Raw genomic sequence first — 24716 nt, forward strand, 5'->3', positions numbered from 1 at the left:
TATATCCCTTCCCCCCTAGCCCCTGGGAAAAGGTCTGCAATTCGTTAAATTTCCCTTTTGTTTAAGCATAGTATTTGTTATTGATAAATATTCAAACATGTTTTTTTTTGGGGGGATGAATTTTCTGTGGGGGGATTTCCCACAGGGACAGTTCTCCGTGGGGAGGGAATCTTCTGGGGGGGGGGAGAACTCTCTAGGAAGATTCTTACACTCGGAGATTTGACAGTATTCCTATAATAATAATCTTCTTATTGTTCTTACTTTTTCTTTGCTAACTTAACTTTGCATTTGGAGGTGTTTCAGTGGAATTATCTGGAGGCTATTTTCAGTTTATGAGCTTGAATCTTCAGACGTGATGTTTATAACATAACACTGCAGACGTGAAATTGCTTTCATCTTTGAAGAAAAAGGCAGTCCCCCATCTAGAAAGAATAAATTCTGCTCATTTTAGGATGTAATGTTACTCAAAATTTTCATAATAACAGCTTAAACCAGCAACATTTCCAGAAATCATGACGGATTAAATATTAATTTCACATTTGATGTTTTTAAAGTTTTTTCTTCATCCCGCCCCCAAAAATCTTGAATATGGCCGTGATAAGCATATACCAAACTTCTACCTGGAGTTCTCCGATTGTTTTGCAGTCAGGGAGGGAGGGAGTTTACTCAAAAGGAGCATCTTTATGCTAAAACATCGAAACTCTTCTTAGCCTTCAGATAAATATAGAATCAATTCTAAAGGAGATACAAGGAGAGGGTGGATGAAGAATTGATATACGACCCCCAGGGCCACGTGCAGGAATTTGATTTTTTTGGGGGAGGGGGGGTACAAAAACCTTTAAAAAAAAGTATCAAAAATGTGAAATTAATGTTTAATTCATCTCGATTTCTGGGAATATTTCTAGTCTACTCTGTTATTATGAAACTAAATGGTAATTTTAAACCCAAAAATGAGCAAAATCTGCATAGGAGGAGGATTGCCCTTTTCTCTTCCCCATCTCAGCCTCGTGGTCGCAGAAACTGCCAACTTTGCTCAGTCGATCAAAAAAAAATTTGTAGCGTTTTTCTTTAATTCGAAAGTGAATGAAGACCGGATTTCAGGGGGTATATATATGCGGGGGGGGGGGGGGGTATTATCAGGGGGTATTTTCTATGAGAAGGTATTTTCGATGGTGGAGGGGGTATTTTGAGGGAAATTTGGGGGGGGGAGTAGTGCCCATGGGTGGTCTGTGTTTTCCAGGGAGGTACTTTCCGGAAGGTATTTTCTGGGGGTGTATTTTATGGGGGGTGGGGGGGTTAAACACCAAGTGCTATTCAATTTAGCAGGTAAATGCTGGTAAATGAAAAGATAATGAAAAGCCTAGGAAAGATTCTGAGAGTTTATCTCCGGAAAATACCCCCCCCCCCAGAAAAATACCAAAAGACAAGAAAAAGGCTTACAGATTTTAACTACTTCTACTACTACTACTAGTACCGACAACTCAGCGCCCCACCAAGCCAACTGAGGCCAACACAGCTACTCGTGCTCCTCCTCCATCCCTATCTATTCAAAGCCAATCTCTTTACACCCTCCCAGGAAGTTCCTATTTCCTTTAAATCTTTCTTCATGACATCCTTCCATCACAGATGATGACGACCTGATTTCAGTTAATCCCTAGACGGTTGTCCAAAAAGGAAAATATTCGGCAATCTTCATCCTTCATCTGAAGAATGTGCAGTAGTCATCTCACCCTTTCTTCCATTATAGCCCTAGAAAGTGGGATTGAACCACATTTGTCATGCTGTCTACTATTTGAAGAACGGTCAGTCAGTCGGGTACACAGAATAATCCGTAGGCAATTTCCCTGGAAATAATCTAGCAAATCTTCATTCACTTTTTGGAGCGCCCATGCTTCAGAGAAATATTTGACCACTGTCATCACTGTAGCTTCCAATATTCTAATCTTAGTTTACAGACTCATCTTCCAATTCTCCGAAACTTTTTTTTTACTGTGAAAAAACACCCTGAGCTTTGGCTATTAAACTTTTAATATCTTCACTGCTCCCACCGTCTTTACTGATAATACTACCAAGGTAAGTGAAGCTACCCATCTGATCAATCTTTTGCGTACCCAATATCACCTTTTTATCTTCACTTTTTCCCAGCCTTAGTAGCTTGAATGAATGAATTTATTTAGTGATTCAAATTACAAAAAGTATTTCACTTTCTATTCTAAAGCTAAACACTATGGAAAAAAACATGAAAGCAACATAATTCATTTACCACACATAGATATAAAATACACGAAACATACTAATGATTCCTAAATTCCACGATTCTAAAAATCTTGGCGACCACACCAAGTTTAGATCAAATGGGAAGCTTACGCTACAAAAACTTAAATTTACTTGTAATGAAAATCTAGCTGGTATGTACAAGGGACAATCAGAATGACATGATCCATAGGCTCAGGCACTACTCAATTATTGGTCTAAGAGGGGAAATTGGGTAGACACATCCTCTACCTTTTCCAAAACTGCACTGCTCTTCTCTTTAAACTTTATCTGCAGCATCTCTCAGTCTAAGAAGTGCCATATTACTAAATTATTTGTTATCTACAGACACCAACCTAATATGATCTTCAGTAACCTATCTCTAACCTTAGAACCAACATATATAAGACATTCATTTATCGCACTATTAGTACCTGGAGCCTTATTATTTTTTAATCCTTTTAGAACTCTCGCCAATTCTTCGTTACAAGACAAATCTTCTTTCACATCCTAGGTATCACAAGCTTTTTCATTTTCCTCTATATCTTTTCCTGCAACACTATCTCGGTTTAGCACATTCTCAAAATATTCTGCCCATCCCTCTTTAACTCTTTCCTTATAACTAATTGTGACCCCGTTCCTATCTTCAACTGGGGCAAGTCTGGATTGACTACTCCCTCTCAGCTTATTAACATTCCAATACAATATTTTACTACTATGCAGTCCAGCTGCATCTTCCAAATCCTTGGCAATTTTATCAATGACCTCCTGCTTTCTCCTCTTCCTTTACATTCCTTTTGTATTCTTAGGATCTATTACAGAGATAATTCTTGTACAAGCCCCTTCTCATCTATATGGAACGTAAAGCTTTCACTAATATTCCTAGTCGCAGTCCTAACTTTCTTCCCTAGGTAGCAGCTTCACAATTGTTTTTCCATAATTATTACAACCATCTTCTACATTGTCAAATTTTAAACGCTTAAGTTTAGTATTAAACTTTTCCTGAAAGCTTCTCTCACATTCTCATCCTGGAGTATACCAACATCATTACTTACCAAGAGGTAGATATCCTTCATAGATTTCAGTTTTAAAATTAACCCTAGGCACCACTAGATGGTGATCTTTAGTTTTAACATCAATAACAGTATTTCTATATACCCTTGTATCTTGTATTGATCCTGCCAGTCTTTGGTTTACTATAATTTAATCGACAAGGTTTGCCGGCTTTCCATCATGTGAATGCCATATTAACTTTGGGGCCATTTTCTGAGACGAAGTTGTCTTCTAACAAAATGAAACTTTATTTTTGTTTGAAATCCTAAATATAACCTAGTCAAATTAATTAAAATTACAAATAGTCTTTTAATCCTCATTATAGTCTTTAATTCTCCATAGTCTTTTAAATGTCGTTTGCCTGAAAATTCTAGCCAAATGTTCTTTTCTAATCCAGCCTAAGAACAGTGACTATTCTCAACAGTTTGTTTCATTTTGACTTTTATTTATTAAGTTCAAATTTGTTTGGGCTGAGTGACCAAGACTTCTCAATCTTTTGTAATATTAGAGGCATATGAGGTTCTACAAACTTTCTTTTTCAACGTTTATCGTCTTATTGCAAGTTTTGCCTGTTTTTCCGTATTTTTTTCAGTTTCAACTATAAGTGGAAGAAGCAGTTTCCCCAACAAGTTTTCAGGTTCAAGTTTTTATTTCAACATTCACAAATAAATAAATAAAATACAACACTTTCGCGCTGGGGAAAATCTATGAGGGTTTGTATTCGCGCGAAAGTCCACATATCTACTTACCTGTAAAAACAAATCCAATTACAAATAATATAATAACAAATCACTATTTTTATGATTTTCTTTATTTTTTTTAACTACTTCTAATCAACAATTGTTTTGTAATACCAACTACTACCAATTCAAAAAAAAAAATCAAATATTAGTGATTTTGACGGATTTGTTTTGGGGTCTGGCTTATTCCCCATGGAAAATTCCCCCTGCATCTAAACCTTCCAGGAAGTTCCTTTCTGGAAAATTAACGAACGGGGAAATTCACCTAACATGTAAAATTCAGTAGCCACGAGATGGTCCCTCCTCTAAAAACACGGGGCTACAAAAAGGGCCGACTTTTTTGGATTGGTCTGAGTTTTGAAATATTGGGTTATGGGGACATTAATGCAGAAGGAAAATAAATAAAAACATAGCTTTACATCAAAAGGCTGTCCAAAAAAGGACTAGAAAAGAGCAAGAAAACTTTTCCATCCGCTTCAAATTAAAAGGGCCATCGCAGAAACTCAGGAGGGGGCTAATTCAATTGAACATTGAAAGCTTTAGGTCAAGTTTTGAATAACAGAAAGCTACTGGACAGTGATCAGCCTCTCCCTCGGTTTCTTTTCTGCTATCCAGCTCTCCTTTAACCCCTGTGAAATTAGAAATTTTTAGATATGCGACAGTTAAGGAGGGTGATTCTTCATTTGAGAAATCTTCATTTCCTCATTTAAAAACATTAAATAAGCAAATTGATATCCGTGAAATTTACAATATGAACGAAAAAATATCATTGACTTCACAAAGAGACACAATAAAAGTTAAATTGCATTGTGTTTCATGAGACATGACCCTGACTTTTCGCTACAATGTCAATACAAGTCGAATCCGAATATAATGCCACACTAGTTGATATCGATGACAATGATCATCTATATGCAGAAGAAGAAAACTAAAGCACCAAATCTGCTCAATAAAGCGAAAAAGACTGTTTTGTATATGCGTTTTTATTAATAAACAAATTTACGAACATTCTTAGAACACTTTATTCTTAGGTACTGAAATTAATATTATACAGGTAGGAAAGAGTATTTTTCTTTATCAAGTCATTCAACCGAGGGTTAGCAACGTAAACGCTGAGAAATTCATTGTAAGTATGGCCAGAGCATTGGAAAAAATATGAAAATGTGTGAAAGCCAAAGCTTTTGGTCGACAATTCTTGCACCCTCCTTTTGTTTTGAATAATAGACTTTTTGCTTTCAAAATAGGTCTTGACATAGGGACTGGAAAATCCATATGGTAAGCCAAGAGGATTGAAAAATTCAATGCATTTCGTTCTTTGAAAAATACATAGCCAGTGACCCGGCCTTATGTTTGATTGACTGCTATTAACAATGATAATAGTATAGCTAATACTTTAAATTTGCTCAAGGAAATCTGAGGGTACGCAATAGGGCTTGTATTTGGGCAAGTATAGATCCAAGTTTAAGGCATTGACTATTTGATTTGTGTTCATGGTGTGAAGTCTGTTAGAACTCTTTTGTTGGGGATGGTTTTCCAAGGGGTTTCAAATTGATTTAGCGGGATTAGTGCAACAATTTCCGTCAGCAGCTCGGCGATGCTGGACTCTACACGCACAGTGGCCGTTAATAAAATACTCACATCTTGAGTGTCAGACAAGTTCAATGTAATAATTTCTTATGACATCGAATCGGTTATTTCGTTTTTGAATATCTCTGAATTCCGATCTAGACTGCATTGGTAACTCATAGAAGGTTCTATAGGATTTATCAAAGGATAGATTGCAGAGTGGGTGTCCATTTGCTTGCAAACAAGTAAGGAGATTCAAAGCACTTCAAACTTGTATGGTAGGCCTGTCCATGATCCTATAACCCTGGCACTTTTTACAAATGCCAAAGCAAGTTTTGAAGTAATTTCGTCATTGATAAATGAAGAATCGGTGTAGGTGTGAGAGCCTGTTGCATATGTCTTTGATTGGTGATCGTATGAGGAACGAGCAGTCTGATATAATTTTCTGTCACTCCAAATTTTTCGATTGCCAAAGCAACAGAACTCATAACGTGTTGTTTTCGTACATGAAGTTTTAACGAGGTGAGAGAGATTTTTGCATCAAATGTATCAGCAACTACCTGTCGCAAAATGAAACTGGATCGAGCGAGTTACAATGCTCCATCATTAAAAACATCTTTATATGAAAATGCTAATGGTTTTGATCAATCGTTTTGCCAGTGCAGCCGTGATCCGACTATGACTATGATAGAGCATTGATCTGACTATGACTATGGTAAAGCATTGATCTGACTAAGGCTATGATAGAGAAATGTATTATATTTCTGCAATACCTTCTTTACATGTGGATTAACAAATTCACTATCATGATCTGTTTGAGTTTTCAATATAAATCTTCTCTAAGAATAGTTTCTAGAGATTCACCAACTTTATCGCCTCTCTTTGCTTGCAATGGAACGGTATATGCATAGCGACTAAAGATGCTTATTGCAAGTAAAAACATTTGCACGGTCTATTATGATGCCTTTGAATCTCGTCGAGAGCCAAAAAATCTGCATGGACTATTTGCAACGAGAAAAAACTTTAGTTTTTCGAACTAGTTATATTGAAAACACGGCGGCTTTTCTTGATGATTTGGATAAAATTATGCAAATTCACCATGAACGTCTTCATCGCTCTTACTTAGGGAAAATATTACGTGGTGGCGAGGTTGCCGCCCTCAGATCACTTTTACTCTTAAATAGACACTAGAACTGTTGATTTCCAATCCGATGAGATCCCCCCCCCGAAGTTGATATGACCACCCTTTCCATGAAAATCTCATAGACCCTCGGGACGTAACATACAATCCTTTCACTGAGGAGTCGGGGGGGGGGTGTTTCATCTTCAAAGACGTAATTTCATGACTTTTAAACTCCACCAAACATAGAAAGATGGGCGCGGGGGAGGGTTGGATTCTCTCCAATCACTTTCAATTATTGTAAAGGGGACTAGTCTTTTCAACATCCAATGGAATGAGCCTTTTTCGAAGTTTCTATGACACCTTCTATATAAAGTGCCCTGGTAAAAAAAAACTAATAATACATAGCACCAATGTTCCTCTTTACTTAGGCAACAAAATTGCCCTGTCTATGATTGGAATATCCAGGACTGTTTGTATCTGTTTTCACTGTCTAAAGGACTTATCCCTATTTGAACTTTTACTCGTTTGATTATATTATTAGATTTATCAGTGAAGCCTAATTGTCTCCTAGGTTAACACATGATTCTTCCTGTTCCCAAGCTTTAATTTTGCATCTGAATATATATCTGATCAAAATATATTAGTCAATAAATTAAAGGTTCTTCTTGCATAAGTATTTAGTTTTTTTCTGACTGACTGTTACTCCTTTCAAACCCTCGTTTGAACACAACTAATTAATATAATTTAGAACAGGCCGAATATAGCTGGTAATTGAATCCTATTGCAAATGGGGCTTGAAGTACCAAGGACAGTGAGAATGAATTATGGTGTTTAATTTGGTTAAGTAGAAACTTGCGCACTCGTATACATCTTGAAAAATTAGGAAAAATTGGGAGGCGAACTTTAAATGAAAAAGAGCTCTATTTGCAGTCCTGTAGTTTTTGGTAGTAGATGACCTCAGGTTGAAAAAAAGAAACGTGGGTGAAATATCAGCAACAGATAAGCTAAAAAGATAGGGCTCCAAACTATGAAGGTCCAGTTTTCCTTTGAACGTGGGGTTGTGTTTGGGAACCAGCGCATTGTTGATATTAAATTTATACCGAGAAAAAGTGTTGTCAAATTTAACTAATTAATTTGTTTATTTATTTTCACAGTTCGAAGTGACAAAAATCTGGCCCTGTGCTAAAAACTTCGTAATTTTTAAATAGCCAAAAGAATTTTTTTAAACCACTGTTTGCAGGTTTAAATAGACCTCACATGGGTCAAGATGGCAAAAACATTCTAATTTTAATGATCTTTGTGCTTCAACCTATTCTTTATATTCCCACTTTCTTTAAAAACTTCAGTAAACTTTTTCTTGTTCAGAAGTGAGTCGTCACAACCTGTTCAGTCTGTGCATTTTAAAAATGAGAATTTCTCCAAACAGATTTTTTCCAGATTCCTAGCAAAACTTTAGAATGTTTCTTGTGTTACGTTTAGACAGTGCCACATATTACGCTGTCTTACCTGGTATATGTCAAGTATGGACCGACAACGAGCTCAGAGGTACAGGCTGTAACCTAGAGTGAGGTCGCGGCGAGGGGGGGCTACCTTCCGGTAAGGATATGGGTTAAGAGGCTAATTTTTACCTGCATAGACGTCAACAAAAATGAGTAAGAGGACAAGTCATAGGCAGTGCAATAGCGTTGCCTAAGTAAAGAAAGATGCTGGCACAATGTATTATTTATTTTTATTCATACCAGGGTACTTTGTATAGAAGGAATTGCCGTAGAAACTTCGAAAGGGGTTTATTTGATTGGAAATTGAAAGTTCTAGTACTCAAATGAATAATCGAAAATGAACGGAGGACAACCAGCCCCACCCCTTGACCATCATTTCTTCAAACAAATCTAATCAAAATGTTGAGATAGCAACCTTGTTCCGCGTAGTTGAAAGGTTCACAATGATGCCTTTGAGCATGACAACCCCGAAAACCCTCAGGGCAAGCGCTATAAGATATGCTAGGTGCCTATTTTAGACATATAAGGCTCTTCTGGAAAATAAGACTGTATAAGTTTCGGATGGGGCTCATTCGATTGGAAATCAGAAGCTCTAGTGCCCCCTAGTGAACTACTAACACTAATACCACTGCTACTTTTACTAATTCTGCTATTGCTACTAAATTACCCCAACTACTTCAATAGCAACAAATTGTAAGGCATGGAGTGTTAAGATGAGAAGAGCGTCAAAAGGGGGTAAAAAGGGCACATCAGCAATATTATTAAAACAGCTTACCGAATCAAGGTGAAAGTTACGGGGCATCATGAGAGGGATGTTTAACTGAACAAAAGGCAACAGGTACATGCTACTATTACAATTAATACTACCGCTACTTCTAGTACTATTACTACTAATACAACACTAACACTGCTACTACCTCTCCTACTACCACCATAACTACTGTAATACCAGAACTACTAAGGATAAGTCTATGAAGGTAAAATTTGAGAGGGTAACATTGAACTGAATTAAAAGACACTATGTGCATTCAGATTGTCAAAAGAGCGTATCCTGAGAATTGATTTGTGTATTAAACTGGAATTCTCAGAGAATGCTTACAGGGAAAAATCAATTGACAAAAGGCATAATATACACACTACTACTAATATGGGGGGTAACTAATGGGAGAGGTAAACTGAATCATAACACGCCATTTGTCTGCAGTTTGTCAAAAAGGCATATCAGCAGTATTTTATGAATAGTTATGTTTATGTGCTCCTGCTCTTACAATGTTCTCCTGCTCTTACAATTTAAATCAATCAAAAGAGTGGAAGTGTATCAAGGTTGTCAAAGAGCTTAGATACAATTTTTTGTGAATGGTATTACGTTTTCAGGTCAACTTAAGGAGTATTCAAATGGATGAAAGTGTCAAAAATTGTTGAAAAGGTTTCACTGCTGCATTTACTAGTTCTAATGCTATTATTACTGTTAATTGTAAGGCTAAGAGCATTAAGATTAAAATTTCAAGCTATAAATATAAATTATCAAGCCAAACTATAAATTATTGCTAAAAAATCGAAAAGATATAAAATATTATGTTTATTTTCCATGAAACACACTATCAAACAGTTCGTGGTAACGAACTGTAGTAAGGAGCGACACGGCTCAATAGTAACCGAAACTCTAAAAAAAATGGAATTTTGACACCAATAGTTACATCAAAAGGATCGTATTTTAATGCTGATTTTAAATATATAAGTTTCATCAACATCAGTTATAACCATCAAAAGTTACGAGCCTGAGAAAATTTGCCTCATTTTAGAAAATAGGGGGAAACGCCCCCTAAAAGTCATACAATCTTAACGAAAATCATATCATCAGATTCAGCGTATCAGAAAACCTTGTTGTAGAAGTTTCAAGCTCCTATCTACAAAAAGGTGGAATTTCGCATTTTTTGCCAGAAGACGGATCACGGATGCATGTTTATTTGTTTGTTTTTTCCCCAGGGGTGATCGTACTGACTGAGTGGTTCTAGAATGTTAAGGTAGGGCTCATTCTAACGGAAATTAAAAGTTCTAGTCACCTTTTTAAGTGACCAAAAAAATTGGAGGGCACCTAGGCCCCCTCCCACGCTAATTTTTTCCCAAAAGTCACCGGATCAAAATTCTGAGACAGCCATTTTATTCACCATAGTCGAAAGACCTAATAAATATGTCTTTAGGGACGACTTACTCCCCCAAAGTCCCCGTGGGAGGGGCTACAAGTTACAAACTTTGACCTGTGTTAACATATAGTAATGGTTACTGGAAAGTGTACAGACGTTTTCAGAGGGATTTGTTTGGTTTAGGGGGGAGAGTTGAGGGGAGGAGTTACGTAGGAGGGTATTTCCATGGAGAAACTTCTCATGGGGGAAGAGAATTCCAATGAAGGGGGCGCAGGATTTTCTAGGATTATTTGAAAAAAAACAATGAAAAAATAAATATGAAAATTTTTTCTACTGAAAGTAAGGAGCAGCATTAAAACTTAAAACGGACAAAAATTATTACGCATATGAGGGGTTTACCTCTTTGTTTTACCTCACTATTTACGCTAAAGTATTTTTAGTAATTTCAACTCTAATTTTACGGCCTTTGTGATTCAGAGATCATTCTTAAGGAATTGGGACAAAATCTAGGCTTTAGTGTAAAGAGCGAGGTATCGACGATTGTTGAACCCCCTCAGATACACAATAAAAACATACGAATATAGAAGTTCGTTACGTAAGTTAATTCGTAAGTTACGTATATTTTTTACCAATGAAACCGTTTGTAAAAAATTAAAAGTTCTAGTTACTTTGTTAAGTAATCAAAAAATTGGAGAGCAGCTAGGCCCCCTACCTCGCACCTTTTTTCTCAACATCTTCCGATTAATTGCAATTAATTAATATGCAAATTTCGTTTTAATTATTTATGTGCGGAGAGCCAAGATCAAAACATGCATTAATTCAAAAACGCCCAGAAATTAAATAAAAAAACAAGTTTATTTAAATGAAAATAAGGAGCCACATTAAAACTTAAAACGAACAGATATTACTCTGTATATGAAAGGGGCTTTTCCTCCTCAACGCCCCGCTCTTTAAGATAAAGTTTCTTACTGTTTTAAAAATAGAGTTAAGAGAAAGAGTCAAACTTTAGCGTAAAGAGCGAGGCGTTGAGGAGAAAAAGCCCCTTTCATATACAGAGTAATTTCTGTTCGTTTTAAGTTTTTATGTGGCTCCTTACTTTCATTTAAAAAACTTGTTTTTTTAAAATTTAATATCAATAAAAAACAAACAGAAATTAATTTGAAATTTTTCTCCAAGAAAAAATTTTTCAAAGAAAAAGTACTGCACTAAAGCAAAAATGAGCAGAAACAAAATAAAATAATGCACCCAAATCGCTATCAAAACTACCCCAAATCGTCATCAATATAAAAATGATACCAAAAACGAAAAAAATTTACATTAAATAGCCGAGTCAAACTAAAAACGAGAAGAAATTATCATGAGTAAGCCCATCCACTTCCCACCACGCCTTCTTCAGGCCAGAACATAATTTACACTTTACCGAAAAAAATACAAATGAATGTGTATTGTCTGTTTAGTGCACATATGCTGATATTTGCTCCTAAAAGTCTTAGGAATTTTTGATTTATTTAAGTTTAAAAGTGCAAATATTCGAAATATACATTTTTTCAGTATAGTGCAAATTATGTTTTGGCCTTGAGAAGGCAGGGGGGGGTGTGATCCCTACTCATATTATTTTCTACTCGTTTTGAGTTTAACTCTGTTATTAACTGTAATTTCTGTCCCTTTTGGGTTTCATTTATTTATTTGTGGTGATTTAAGGTAGTTTTAAGCCTGGTAGATTATTTTATTTCTGCTCATTTTTAGTTTGATGGAGTTCTTTACTTTTCTTTTAAAAACTTATTCTGTCAAATATTTTTTTTTAATTAATCTAAGAAATTAACATGTTTATCAACTTGACTTACGATTTTACAATCAGTTCTAACACAATAGAAGATCGTCCTTTCCCTTTTCAATGTTCATGCACACTAAGTCAGTTTGATATTCTGTCTTTGTTTTGATGAAAGCACTTTTCTACCATTTCTAAGAAAGAGGCTATCTCTGCTTGACCCTAAAAATACTTACTGTATTATTCTAGAAATTCTTGATTTCCCTGGTATTGGTCACGTACACCCCAACCAGAGAAAGTATGTGTTTTTATTCTAGAGCGTTCGAACATTAGCGTTAACAAGTCATTTCGGTTCCGATTTCACTTGTTTTTTGGTTTTTTGTTGTTTTTTTTTTTCTTTTAACTTAAGATTTTTCATTTCATTACAATTGTGCGTGAGTTTCTGAGGAAAACACATCTCTCACTCAGACCATCTTGAAAGCAACTATTATTATAATTGAAATTACCTCGTATTCACAAATTTTCTTAGAACAACCCTCTAAGTAAACCTATTCGCCCCTTTCAAAAAAATTATGTCATGCCTACTACAAACTAATATCGAAGAAAGAAATCTTAATTTTGTACGTTCTATCTAGATTTCAACTGTTTTGAAAAAAAAAGAAACAACAGAAACAAATTTTCACAGCAGAAAAGTAAACCAAAGAGAGATTTCACCTCCTCACCACAATGCCTCCTTTGTAGGTTTGACCGCAAAAAAGTGCTTGAATGAGGGCTTGATTACAAAAATCAGGAAAAAAAACTTACCATTTCTATAATAAGTGTGAACAACTTTGCTTTGTATTTCTAGCTGGTATTTCAATTTTTGACAATGACATCAAATACCAAGCAAAAAAGAGAAAAAAAACTCAGTTTTAACTTATAAGAAAATACGCTAATTCTGCTCTCATTCGATAGAATCGAAAGAGCTTCACAGTGTTCAGGAACTACAATACTGGTTTCGCAGCCGTTTTTTTTTTTTTCCTCCTCGTGACCAGCGGTCTGTAGCTTCGAAGTGGTATAATAGAAGGAAACTCTTAAATTTTTCCTGGGCACGGCAATAGTGAAACGGGGCAGAAAAGTTCAAGTGATGTCACGAAAAAATTGCAGTAATTTTCTAGGAATAGAAACTCCGACCGTTTTTCCCTCATTTTGTGTTCACTTTTTGTGCTCTGTACACCAGAGAATCGAATTTTGAATAAATTCAAATTTCTTGGATATAATCCTCGAAAAGCCAATCTTGAATGCTAAATTCCAATTTTTTGGGTTGTTTTCCCGAATTTTGGATTCAATGTCTCTTGGTTTTTAATGAAATATAAATTATGAAAATTACGCAAGATGATATTAACTTTTTTTTAATAAAAGATTACTTCGTTAACTTTGAAATAATTTGTAATGTTGTCATGACGCATTGAATGTTTTGGATATCCTAATGATAACTTTTTTTTTTCTTCAATGAGGCACAAGTTTCTTACCTATGTAGATTGACAAATATTGATTTTTTAAGAACTGAATTTTACACAGGTTTTCTGGAAATAACATTTTTGAGAAATAATACCGTATATTCTTATTTCGAAACAGAATTTCCAACTTTTTTTAATCTTCAATTTTGATATTTATTATATTTTTGATGCTTAATGCTAGGGAAAAGCAAGCAAGTACACATGTTCTCTTCTATATCCGAAAATGAACCATACACTAAAAAATAAAACCTTAAACAATGAACCCACTCAACGAATGTTCATTAATCGTAGTAAATCTTACACAGCCTTATCACGGGTAAAAATGCAGATACAGAGTTTGACGATTATTCTGTACACATAATCTATTTCAGAAGCTCTCGAATTACAAGTCGACCTTACAAATACTAATGACCTTACAAATACGGGAGCATACAAATTTAGTACCTCTAAAATATACCTGCAACTGTTGCTCCGCAATTGTAACTCATGGGCGAGAAATGTTGCAACACTCCACGGGGCCTTGGAACCGGAGATTTACTTAGTCATCTCTTTCTACTTTTTAACGCAATCGCTTTATAAATTCCTATATAAACAGTTTCTTTATAAATATGAAAGTTTTTTTTAATAAGTATAAGCCTTTTCAATCAACATAAAAGACTTTTATAAATATAAATGTCTCTATAAAATACTCTTTATAAATATAAACCCTCTTTTATTGTTACTCGTTCTTGGGTTTTCTTCTCGTTGCTTCGATAAAAAACTGTGTCCATGAAGCTACGCTAAAGCTATTCCATCACGAGCAGCAAAAGGCAAACTTAAAATGGGTGAATTCAATTGCAATTAAATCTCTATGTCGTTGGGAGCACACTGGACCAAGGCTCTCCTCTATCTGCGTCCATGTCAATTATAATCACCCGTTTATTGATTAAAATGAATCTATACGAAAATATAAACGATGAAATTTATTTCATTTCGAGGCAAAAATTCAAACGAACTGACATGAAGATACACTTATAAACTCTCAATAAGAAGATATAAAACTTGTACTTGCTAAAGATGAGCCAGGGGGTAGAACTAATTCGATTTTGAATCAAGAGGAGCCGTCTGAAAGGAAAGCAGAAGAAATATGAAAACATGATAGAAGAAACCAGAAAAGATAGAAAAAGGATAAAATTAGCAAAATACTTAAATGACAATTATTGTAAACGTCCCCCAGCCCCTAAAGTCTAGCAAATCCATTCTTGTTTTCAAAAATAATTTAGAAAAATGTTCCGGTTGAAAAGTTAATTTATGCATATCTTAAGCCAAAAATTGATATCAAGAGGTTTTTCTGCAAATAAATTAACTTGGCAATTTAAAAAATTTAGTTTTCATTATAACGAACTTTTAAATAAATATCAAAAGAATTATCTAGAAATACTTAAAGAAATTTTCAACTAATTTCGGAGGTTGGAGAAATGTTGTCGCAGCGCCATTTATTTTGAATTGTTTCTAATTGAGCGGATTTTTTTAAAAATTAGCCACATGGTAAAGATGAATTCTATAATTGTTTAGTTCATTCAGATTTTTTGCAATGTGTTAATATTTGTGATTTGGAAAAATTTATAATATTTAGTTTATCTATTCTTGCTAAAAAGAGGGATATATTAACAGGATAAGCTTGTTTTGGTTACTTGGTTGTTTTACATTTGTTGTTTTTTTTTCTTTCATAGGCATGTATTTTGGGGGTGATACCTGAAACGGGAATGCCATGGATATTCTGTGGTAGCCATAACACTGTGCTGGGTAGAGAATTTAAAGTGGCGAAACCCTATATAGGCCAGTGTATTCTCCTGATGAGCCCTTGTGTTGGGTGTTGCCTCTGAATTATTTGTCTATATTATTTTTTCTATTGTTTGGTAAATGACGACTTATACTTATTGACGACATGACTGCCTGTCCATGGTGTATGGCTACGCTGTTTGACCTATGTGATTGTATGGATGAGTAGGGTTAAGGCCTCATTCAAGTGCTGGTCTATATTAATCACTAATTTAGGAAAACAGTCTTCCTTTTCTCCTTCTGTCTCTCTTTTTTTTCTGTGCTTGTGCTGTTGCATTGGTGATTTCTCTTTTCATGATATATCTATATATATATATATATATATATATATATATATATATATATATATATATATATATATATATATATATATATATATATATATATATATACATATATATATATATATATATATATATATATATATATATATATATATATATATATATATATATATATATATATATATATATATATGGACCTTAAATTAGACGTCAACAAGGACCTTAAATTAGAAATAGTGTCTTTGTAAAATGACTTTTTTTTATTGGACCTTTAAATTTTGCCTCGTCTTGTGTTTTGTCATTATGGAAAACATATCGCCCAACCTGTTTTTTTCTTTTAATCGTTCAGGTGGTGGGACAAAAACTCTTCTCATTTTCCCTTGTCTTTTGTCATTATGAGAGACATGTCGCCGAAAATTGTTCAGGAGGTGGGACAAAAACTTCTTTTTCTTTCAACAATTTATCTAGTCTAGGATTTTTATTTTCAAAGGTATGGTAGACATTGATGACTTAATCCATGTCAAAATCCCAGACCCAATCATCATCGCTACAATTTTCAATTTGTTTGGTTCGTTTTACCTGGGCTTCTCTTTCCGCATTACGAAACACGTATCGAAGAACCTTTGTTTTTTAACACAGGTATGGTAGTTATTGATGACCTTATCCATGTCAAAATCCCAGACCCAATCATCATCGCTATAATTTTCAATTTGTTTGGTTCGTTTTACCTGGGCTTGTCTTTCATCATTATGAAATACGTATTGTCGAACATTTGGTTTTTTTTTACACAAGTATGGCAGGCATTGATGACCTAATCCATGTCACAATCCCAGACCCAATCTGCATCGCTATCATTTTAATTTTTTTGTTCATTTTACCTGGGCTTGTCTTTCGTCATTATGAAATACGTATTATCGAACCTTTTTTTTTTTTAACAAAGGTATGGTAGGCATTGATAACCTTATCCATGTCAAAATCACAGACCCAATCATCATCGCTATCATTTTCATTTTTTTTTTACCAGGGCTTGTCTTTCGTCATTTTGAAATACGTATTGTTGAACCTTTGCTTTTTTTAACACAGGTATGGTTGGCATTGATGACCTTGTCTATGTCATAATCCCATACCCAATCATCATTGCCATCATTTCCAATTTTGACAAGTTTCGATTGTCGCTATCCAGGATGATTTTCATTGACTCGCTCATATGTTCGGTGTTGCATCTCTTCTAACCGCGTGTGTCTTTTCTCGTCATTGTCTTTTTTTACTTTCTCACATGCTCGGTGTCACATGTCTTCTAACTGCGTGCGTCTTTGCTCTTCAATTTCATTTTTGACACGCCGAAGCTGTTCTTCTAACCGCGTGTGCATATGTTCTTCATTTTCATTTTTGACTCGCTCATATGCTGTGTGTCGCATGTCTTCTAACCATGTTTTTCTTTTCTCTTCATTTTCATTTTTGACTCGCAACACTTTTCTGCTAACCACGTTTGTTTTTGCTCTTCATTTTCATTTTCGACTCGCTCACATGCTCGGTGTCGCACGTCTTCTAACCGCGTCAGTCTTTACTCTTCCTTTTCATTTTTGACACGCTCTAATATTCGTTTTGCACATCTTCTAGCCACCAGTGTCTTTGCTCTTCATTTTCATTTTTGATACCTTTTTGGATTTTGGTTACTTCAGACAACTTAACAATGGGCTTTGCCTTAGCTACCCGTATTGGTGTCGCAATTGATGGTCCAGGTTGTCGATTTTCACATCTTATCAGGTTTGAAACTTCAGGTGATGGCTCCAAAGAATCACCATTTATAGTAAAAGCAATTGCAAATGTTTGATTTTTGGGCCTTCCAATAGACATTATTTGAAATAAATAACTGATGCACTGGAAACTCAACAATCGTATTTATTCTATACATGACATCATATAAGAAAATGCTTATACGAGCTTATACTATATCCAAAAAACATAATTAAGGCTCTTAACGAATGTTATCAAACTTCTGACATATCCAGATCGTTTTTTTATGCGAGAATACCCCAAATTACCAATTTTCCCGAAAAAATATGGAGCCTTTTCTGAGAAAAAAAAATATATACATATATACATAAATATGCAATCATCGCTCAACACTAAATCATTATTTTATAATGCGAAGATTAAACAAGCAATTGCTAATCTACAGAATGAATTTGTAAATGTGCCAGTGGATAAAGCTAATAATAATTTTGCCATAATTTGTCAGAAGCTATATTGTGATATCTTAAAAAGGGAGTTATGCACAACTAATGTTTACGAAAAGGTAAATTTAGAGGATGAGAATTGAATTGAAAAGACTGAAGAAATACTTTTAAAAAATTTTAATATTAAAATAAATGACAATGATAAGAAGTTCCCTTTCCTATATTGGACTGTAAAATTTCATAAGAATCCCCCTAAACCACGGTTTATTGCTGGAGCAGCTAAATGTCCAACCCGCATTGCTGCTACTGACCTCTCTTTAATTTTAAAGGAAATTGTAAATAAACTTAAAACCTATTGTTCTGGTATTAAAAAGTTTTCGAATTTTAATCCATATTGGAGTGCTAATAATTCACTGCAGGTGATAGAATCTTTAACAATGGTTTCAGCAAAAAGAATTGAGTCTTTCGATTTTGCGACAATGTATACTATTTTATCATTTGATGTAGTGTTAGATAATTTGAAAACTGTTATCAAGAAATCTTTCCTCTTAACTAGTAAAAGGTTCTTAAAAATAGACACTTATAATAAAAAAGCTATATGGACAAATTTCTTTAATACCACAGTTAACTTGAGATGTTACAGCTTGGATATGATTTTTGAGTTATTAGAATTTGTTTTATACAATACTTATATAAGATTTGGTGGTGATTTGTACAAGCAAGTCGTGGGAATTCCCAAGGGGGGGGGGGAATGCTAGCCCATTTATAGCTGACTTGTTTTTAAGTCAACTAGAATATAAATATATGATGGATAAGAATAATCCAAATAATTTAAAACATATTTTGTCAAATAATAAAAGATATTTAGATAATATTTTGGTCTTAGATTGTAAGGTTTTCATTGATATTTCTAAATATATATCCATCAGAGCTTACTTTTCTAGTCATGGCGCTGGTCATGAAGATCATTTCTTAGATTTAAATGTTAATATTTGTGATAATAATACATTCAGTTTTAAAATGTATTATAAAACGGATGATTTCGAATTTGAAGTGATTAGTTTCCCATTCCCTGAAAATAATATACACTCAAATATCACATAATCTGCGTTTTTCTCACAGTTACTTCGTTATGCAAGGATTTGTAGTAATTATATTGATTTTAAAAATAGATGTAAAATCTTAAGCCAAAAATTTATATCAAGAGGTTTTTCTGCAAATAAAATAACTTGGCAATTTAAAAAAAAATAGTTTTCATTATAACAAACTTTTAAATAAATATCAAAAGAATTATCTGGAAATACTTAAAGAAATTTTCAACTAATTTCGGATGTTCGACAATTTTTTTTTTGCAATGTGTTAATATTTGTGATTTGCTAAATTCTATCATATTTAGTTTACCTATTGTTGCTAAAAGGAGGGATATATTAACAGGATGGGCTTGTTTTGGTGTTACTTGGTTGTTTTACATTTGCTGGTTTTTTTTTCATAGACATGTGTTTTGGGGGTGATACCTGACACGGGGATGCCATGGATATTCTGTGGTAGCCACAACACTTGGCTGGGTAGGGGGTTTGGGTGGCGAAACCCTGTGGGCCAGTGTGTTCTCCTGGTAAGCCCTTGTGTTGGGTTGTAGCCTCTGAATTATTTGTTTTTATTATTTTTTCTATTGTTTGGTAAATGACGACTTATACTTATTGACGACTTAACTGCCTGTCCATGGATTATTCTTTATGGCTGATTGTGTTTGGCTATGCTGTTTGACCTATGTGATTGTATGGATGAGTAGGGTTAAGCCCTCATTCAAGTGCTGGTCTATATTAATCACTAATTTAGGAAAACAGTCTTCCTTTTCTCCTTCTGTCTCTTTTTTTTATGTGTGTGTTTGTGCTGTTGCATTGGTAATTTCTCTTTTCATGATATATATATATATATATATATATATATATATATATATATATATATATATGTATGTTTTTAACTACGTAAAACTTGCGAATATACAACATTCTTCGCTGTCCCATTATCTGTCCCAGTCGTCATTTGTGTCCCGGTGTCCTAGTCTGTAATTTCTCTTTGAGTGTCCCGGTCGTCATTTATATTCCCTGTGTCCTGGTCTGTATATGCATTCGTTTTTGAATTGGTAGATGATGAAATAATTTTTTTCCTTTTTTTTTTAGATTTTTTAGTTTTTACCTATTTTTTAGCTTTTTATTTTTTTTCTTTTTTCTTTTAGTTTTTTTATAGTTTTACCCTTTTTAGTTTTTTTTATTTTTATTTTTTTAGTTTTCTTTTTCTCCTTTATTTTTCATTTTTTTCCCTTTTTAAGTTTGTTTTTTCTTTTTCAGTTTTTAGTTTTTTTATTAGTTTTTAGTTTTTTTTTTCTTTTTAGTTTCTTGCTGTTTTTACCATTTTTTAGTTTTTTTTTCTTTTTTAGTTTTTAATTTTACCTTTTTTTATTTTTTTTATTTTTTTATTTTTTTTTATTTTTTTTATTTTTTTTATTTTTTTTTATTTTTTTTATTTTTTTTATTTTTTTTATTTTTTTTATTTTTTTTAGTTTTTTTAGTTTTTACCTTTTTTAGTTTTTTAATTTTTTACACTTTTTTTTAGTTTTTTAGTTTTTTTTAGTTTTTTTTTGTAGTTTTTATCTTTTTTAGTTTTTTTTTTCTTCTTTTGTATTAATACTAAAGCCAGGGTTCGAACCTGGAACCTCTCGGACCTAGAACCTGGAACATAACGCTTTACCAACTGAGCTACTGTATTTGTATTTGTATCGGATTAACGACGCTTCTTGACTACTTAGGTCCCTGCGTCGGCCCTGTAGTGCATTCCTGCAGCATGGCTCGATCTCTGGGTCCCGTATTACCACGCTAAGGTCAAACCAACTGCGCCAACACAGGTAGTTATATAACTGAGCTACTTCGGCTTGAATACATTCGTTTTTGAATTGGTATGTGATGAAATAATTCAGACATCATATGCAGACAGTGACGTCACTCGAAAACACAGACAACTTATTTTATATATATAGACTAGCTGTTATATATATATAGACTGTATATATATATATATATATATATATATATATATATATATATATATATATATATATATATATATATATCTATATATATAAAAATAAGTTGTCTGTCTTTGGATGGATGGATGGATGTGTCAGGTGACGTCACCTGAAAAAACTGGATTAGGTGACGTCAAAACTGAAAAAACTAAAAAAAGGCAAAAACTACAAAAAAAAACTAAAAACTAATAAAAAAAATAAAAAAGCTAAAAAACTAAAAAAACTATAAAGGTAAAAACCAATAAAAAACTAAAAAAAAAACTGAAAAAACTAAAAAAAGGCAAAAACTACAAAAAAAAACTAAAAACTAATAAAAAAAGTAAAAAAGCTAAAAAACTAAAAAAACTAAAAAAACTAAAAAAAGGTAAAAAACTAAAAAAAATAAAAAATAAAAAAAAACTAAAAAAAAGGAAAAAACTGAAAAATAAGCTAAAATAAAGGTAAAAACCAATAAAAAACTAAAAAAAAAGGAAAAAACTAATAAATGACGACACTCAAAGAGAAAGCGACCAGGACAAAAGGAATGTTCGATTAGCAATCAACAAAGCACCGGGACACAGGGAGTATAAATGACGACCAGGACATAAGTAAAAAAAAAAAAACTATCTATATATATAAAAATAAGTTGTCTGTGGATCTGTGGATCGTGGATCAGGTGACGTCACCTGAAAAAACTGGATCAGGTGACGTCAAAACTGAAAAAACTAAAAAAAGGCAAAAACTACAAAAAAAACTAAAAACTAATAAAAAAAATAAAAAAGCTAAAAAACTAAAAAAACTAAAAAAAGGCAAAAACTACAAAAAAAACTAAAAACTAATAAAAAAGCTAAAAAACTAAAAAAACTAAAAAAAAGGCAAAAACTACAAAAAAACTAAAAACTAATAAAAAAAATAAAAAAGCTAAAAAACTAAAAAAACTAAAAAAAGGTAAAAAACTAAAAAATAAATAACGACCGGGACACAGGGACACAACTACAACGGGGACACCGGGGGAAACAGGGGGATATAAATGACGACCGGGACAAAAAAACTAAAAAGAAATAAAAACTAAAAACTAATAAAAAAAACTAAAAAATCTAAAAATCTAAATAAGCTAAAAAAGAAAAAAAAGGAAAAAAATAAAGGAGAAAAACAAAACTAAAAAACGAATGTATATACAGACCGGGACACCGGGATACAAATGATGACCGGGACCCGGGACACAGGGAATATAAATGACGACCGGGACACAGGGACACAACTACAACGGGGACACCGGGGGAAACAGGGGGATAACCTGACAATCTATTTATATGCAAAGACAATGGGACAGCAAAGAATGTTGTATATTCGCAAGTTTTACGTAGTTAAAACCATATATATATATATATATATCTATATTCACAGGTGGGACATAGGGACACAACTACAATGGCGCGTAACTATTATGGCGCGTAACGACTTACGCGCGCGGGGGGGCTTGGGGGGGGCGCGAAGCGCCCCCACCAACTAGGTGTTGGGGTGGCGCGAAGCGCCACCCCAACAGCTAGTATATATATATATATATATATATATATATATATATATATATATATATATATATATATATATACCCCAAGCCCCCCCGCGCGCGTAAGTCGTTACGCGCCATATTAGTTACACGCCATTGTAGTTGTGTCCCTGTGCCCCACCTATGAATATAGATAGATGCATATATATATATATATATATATATATATATATATATATATATATATATATATATATATATATATATAACAAAGAAAAACTTTTAACTATGCGAATATACAACATTCTTGGCTGTCCCATTGTCTGTCCATATAAATAGATTGTCAGGTTTACCGACTCTTGAAAATGCAACATATAATTGTCCATGGGAAAAACAATCTGTATTCAGATCTATACCTCATTATTCTAATGATTGCCCTTGAGCTTTGTTGATGGTGATTGCTAGTCGAACATTCCCGTGTCCCCGTCGTCATTTATATATCCCCCTGTGCCCCCCAGCGTCCCCGTTGTTACTGTTTCCCTGTGTCCCGGTCGTCATTTGTGTCCCGGTGTCCCAGTCTGTAATTTCTCTTTGAGTGTCTGGTCGTCATTTATATTCCGTGTCCCGGTCGTCATTTGTGTCCCGGAGCTTTGTTGATGGTGATTGCTAATCGAACATTCTTTGTGTCCCGGTCGCTTTCTCTTTGAGTGTCCCGGTCGTCATTTTTATTCCCTATGTCCCGGAATCCCGGTCGTCATTTGTGTCCGGATGTCCCAGTCTGTAATTTCGTCAGTCGACAAACATGACGTCAGTCGACACATAAACATGACGTCACTCGACCCACAGACACACAAACAATTTATTTATATATATATATATATATATATATATATATATATATATATATATATATATATATATATATATATACTAGCTGTTGGGGTGGCGCTTCGCGCCACCCCAACACCTAGTTGGTGGGGGCGCTTCGCGCCCCCCCCAAGCCCCCCCGCGCGCGTAAGTCGTTACGCGCCATAATAGTTACGCGCCATTGTAGTTGTGTCCCTATGTCCCACCTGTGAATATAGATATATATATATATATATATATATATATATATATATATATATATATATATATATATATATATATATATATATATATATATATATATATATATATATATATATATGGTTTTAACTACGTAAAACTTGCGAATATACAACATTCTTTGCTGTCCCATTGTCTTTGCATATAAATAGATTGTCAGGTTTACCGACTCTTGAACATGCAACATATAATGGTCCATGGGAAAACAATCTGTATTCAGATCTATACCTCATGATTCTAATGATTGCCCTTGAGCTTTGTTGATGGTGATTGCTAATCGACCATTCCCTGTCCCGGTGTCCCGGTCGTCATTTACATCCCCCTGTTTCCCCCGGTGTCCCCGTTGTAGTTGTGTCCCTGTGTCCCGGTCGTCATTTATATTCCCTGTGTCCCGGTCGTGCTGTGTCCCGGTCGTCATTTATATTCCCTGTGTCCCGGTCGTCATTTGTATCCCGGTGTACCGGTCTGTATATACATTCGTTTTTTAGTTTTGTTTTTCTCCTTTATTTTTTTCCTTTTTTTTTCTTTTTTAGTTTATTTAGATTTTTAGATTTTTTAGTTTTTTTATTAGTTTTTAGTTTTTTTTTCTTTTTAGTTTTTTTGTAGTTTTTACCTTCTTTTTAGTTTTGTTAATTTTTTTTTTTACTTATGTCCTGGTCGTCATTTATACTCCCTGTGTCCCGGTGCTTTGTTGATTGCTAATCGAACATTCCTTTTGTCCTGGTCGCTTTCTCTTTGAGTGTCGTCATTTATTTTTTTCTTTTTTAATTCTTTTAGTTTTTACCTTTTTTAGTTTTTTTTAGTTTTTTAGATGAAATTTTTTTTTAGTTTTTTCCTTTTTTTCTTTTTAGTTTTTTATTGGTTTTTACCTTTATGTTAGCTTATTTTTCAGTTTTTTCCTTTTTTTTAGTTTTTTTTTTATTTTTTATTTTTTTTAGTTTTTTACCTTTTTTTAGTTTTTTTAGTTTTTTTAGTTTTTTTAGTTTTTTAGCTTTTTTACTTTTTTTTATTAGTTTTTAGTTTTTTTGTAGTTTTTGCCTTTTTTTAGTTTTTTCATTTTTTTTTTTAGTTTTTTATTGGTTTTTACCTTTATTTTAGCTTATTTTTC

At 33.7% G+C, this 24716-nt stretch overlaps 1 protein-coding gene across 1 annotated transcript in view; it reads right to left on the minus strand.

The window, feature by feature from the left end:
- The window catches only part of LOC136029893 (uncharacterized), a 36893-nt gene extending 24538 nt beyond the window's left edge, over positions 1-12355 (minus strand). The window contains exon 1 of the mRNA XM_065708377.1: positions 12223-12355. The gene's annotated coding sequence lies outside the window, so the exon portion shown is untranslated. The remainder of the gene's footprint in view (positions 1-12222) is intronic.
- Positions 12356-24716: the final 12361 nt, after the last annotated feature.

This window comes from Artemia franciscana, chromosome 8 (genome assembly GCF_032884065.1).
Source record: "Artemia franciscana chromosome 8, ASM3288406v1, whole genome shotgun sequence".
Classification (NCBI taxonomy): Eukaryota; Metazoa; Arthropoda; class Branchiopoda; order Anostraca; family Artemiidae; genus Artemia; species Artemia franciscana.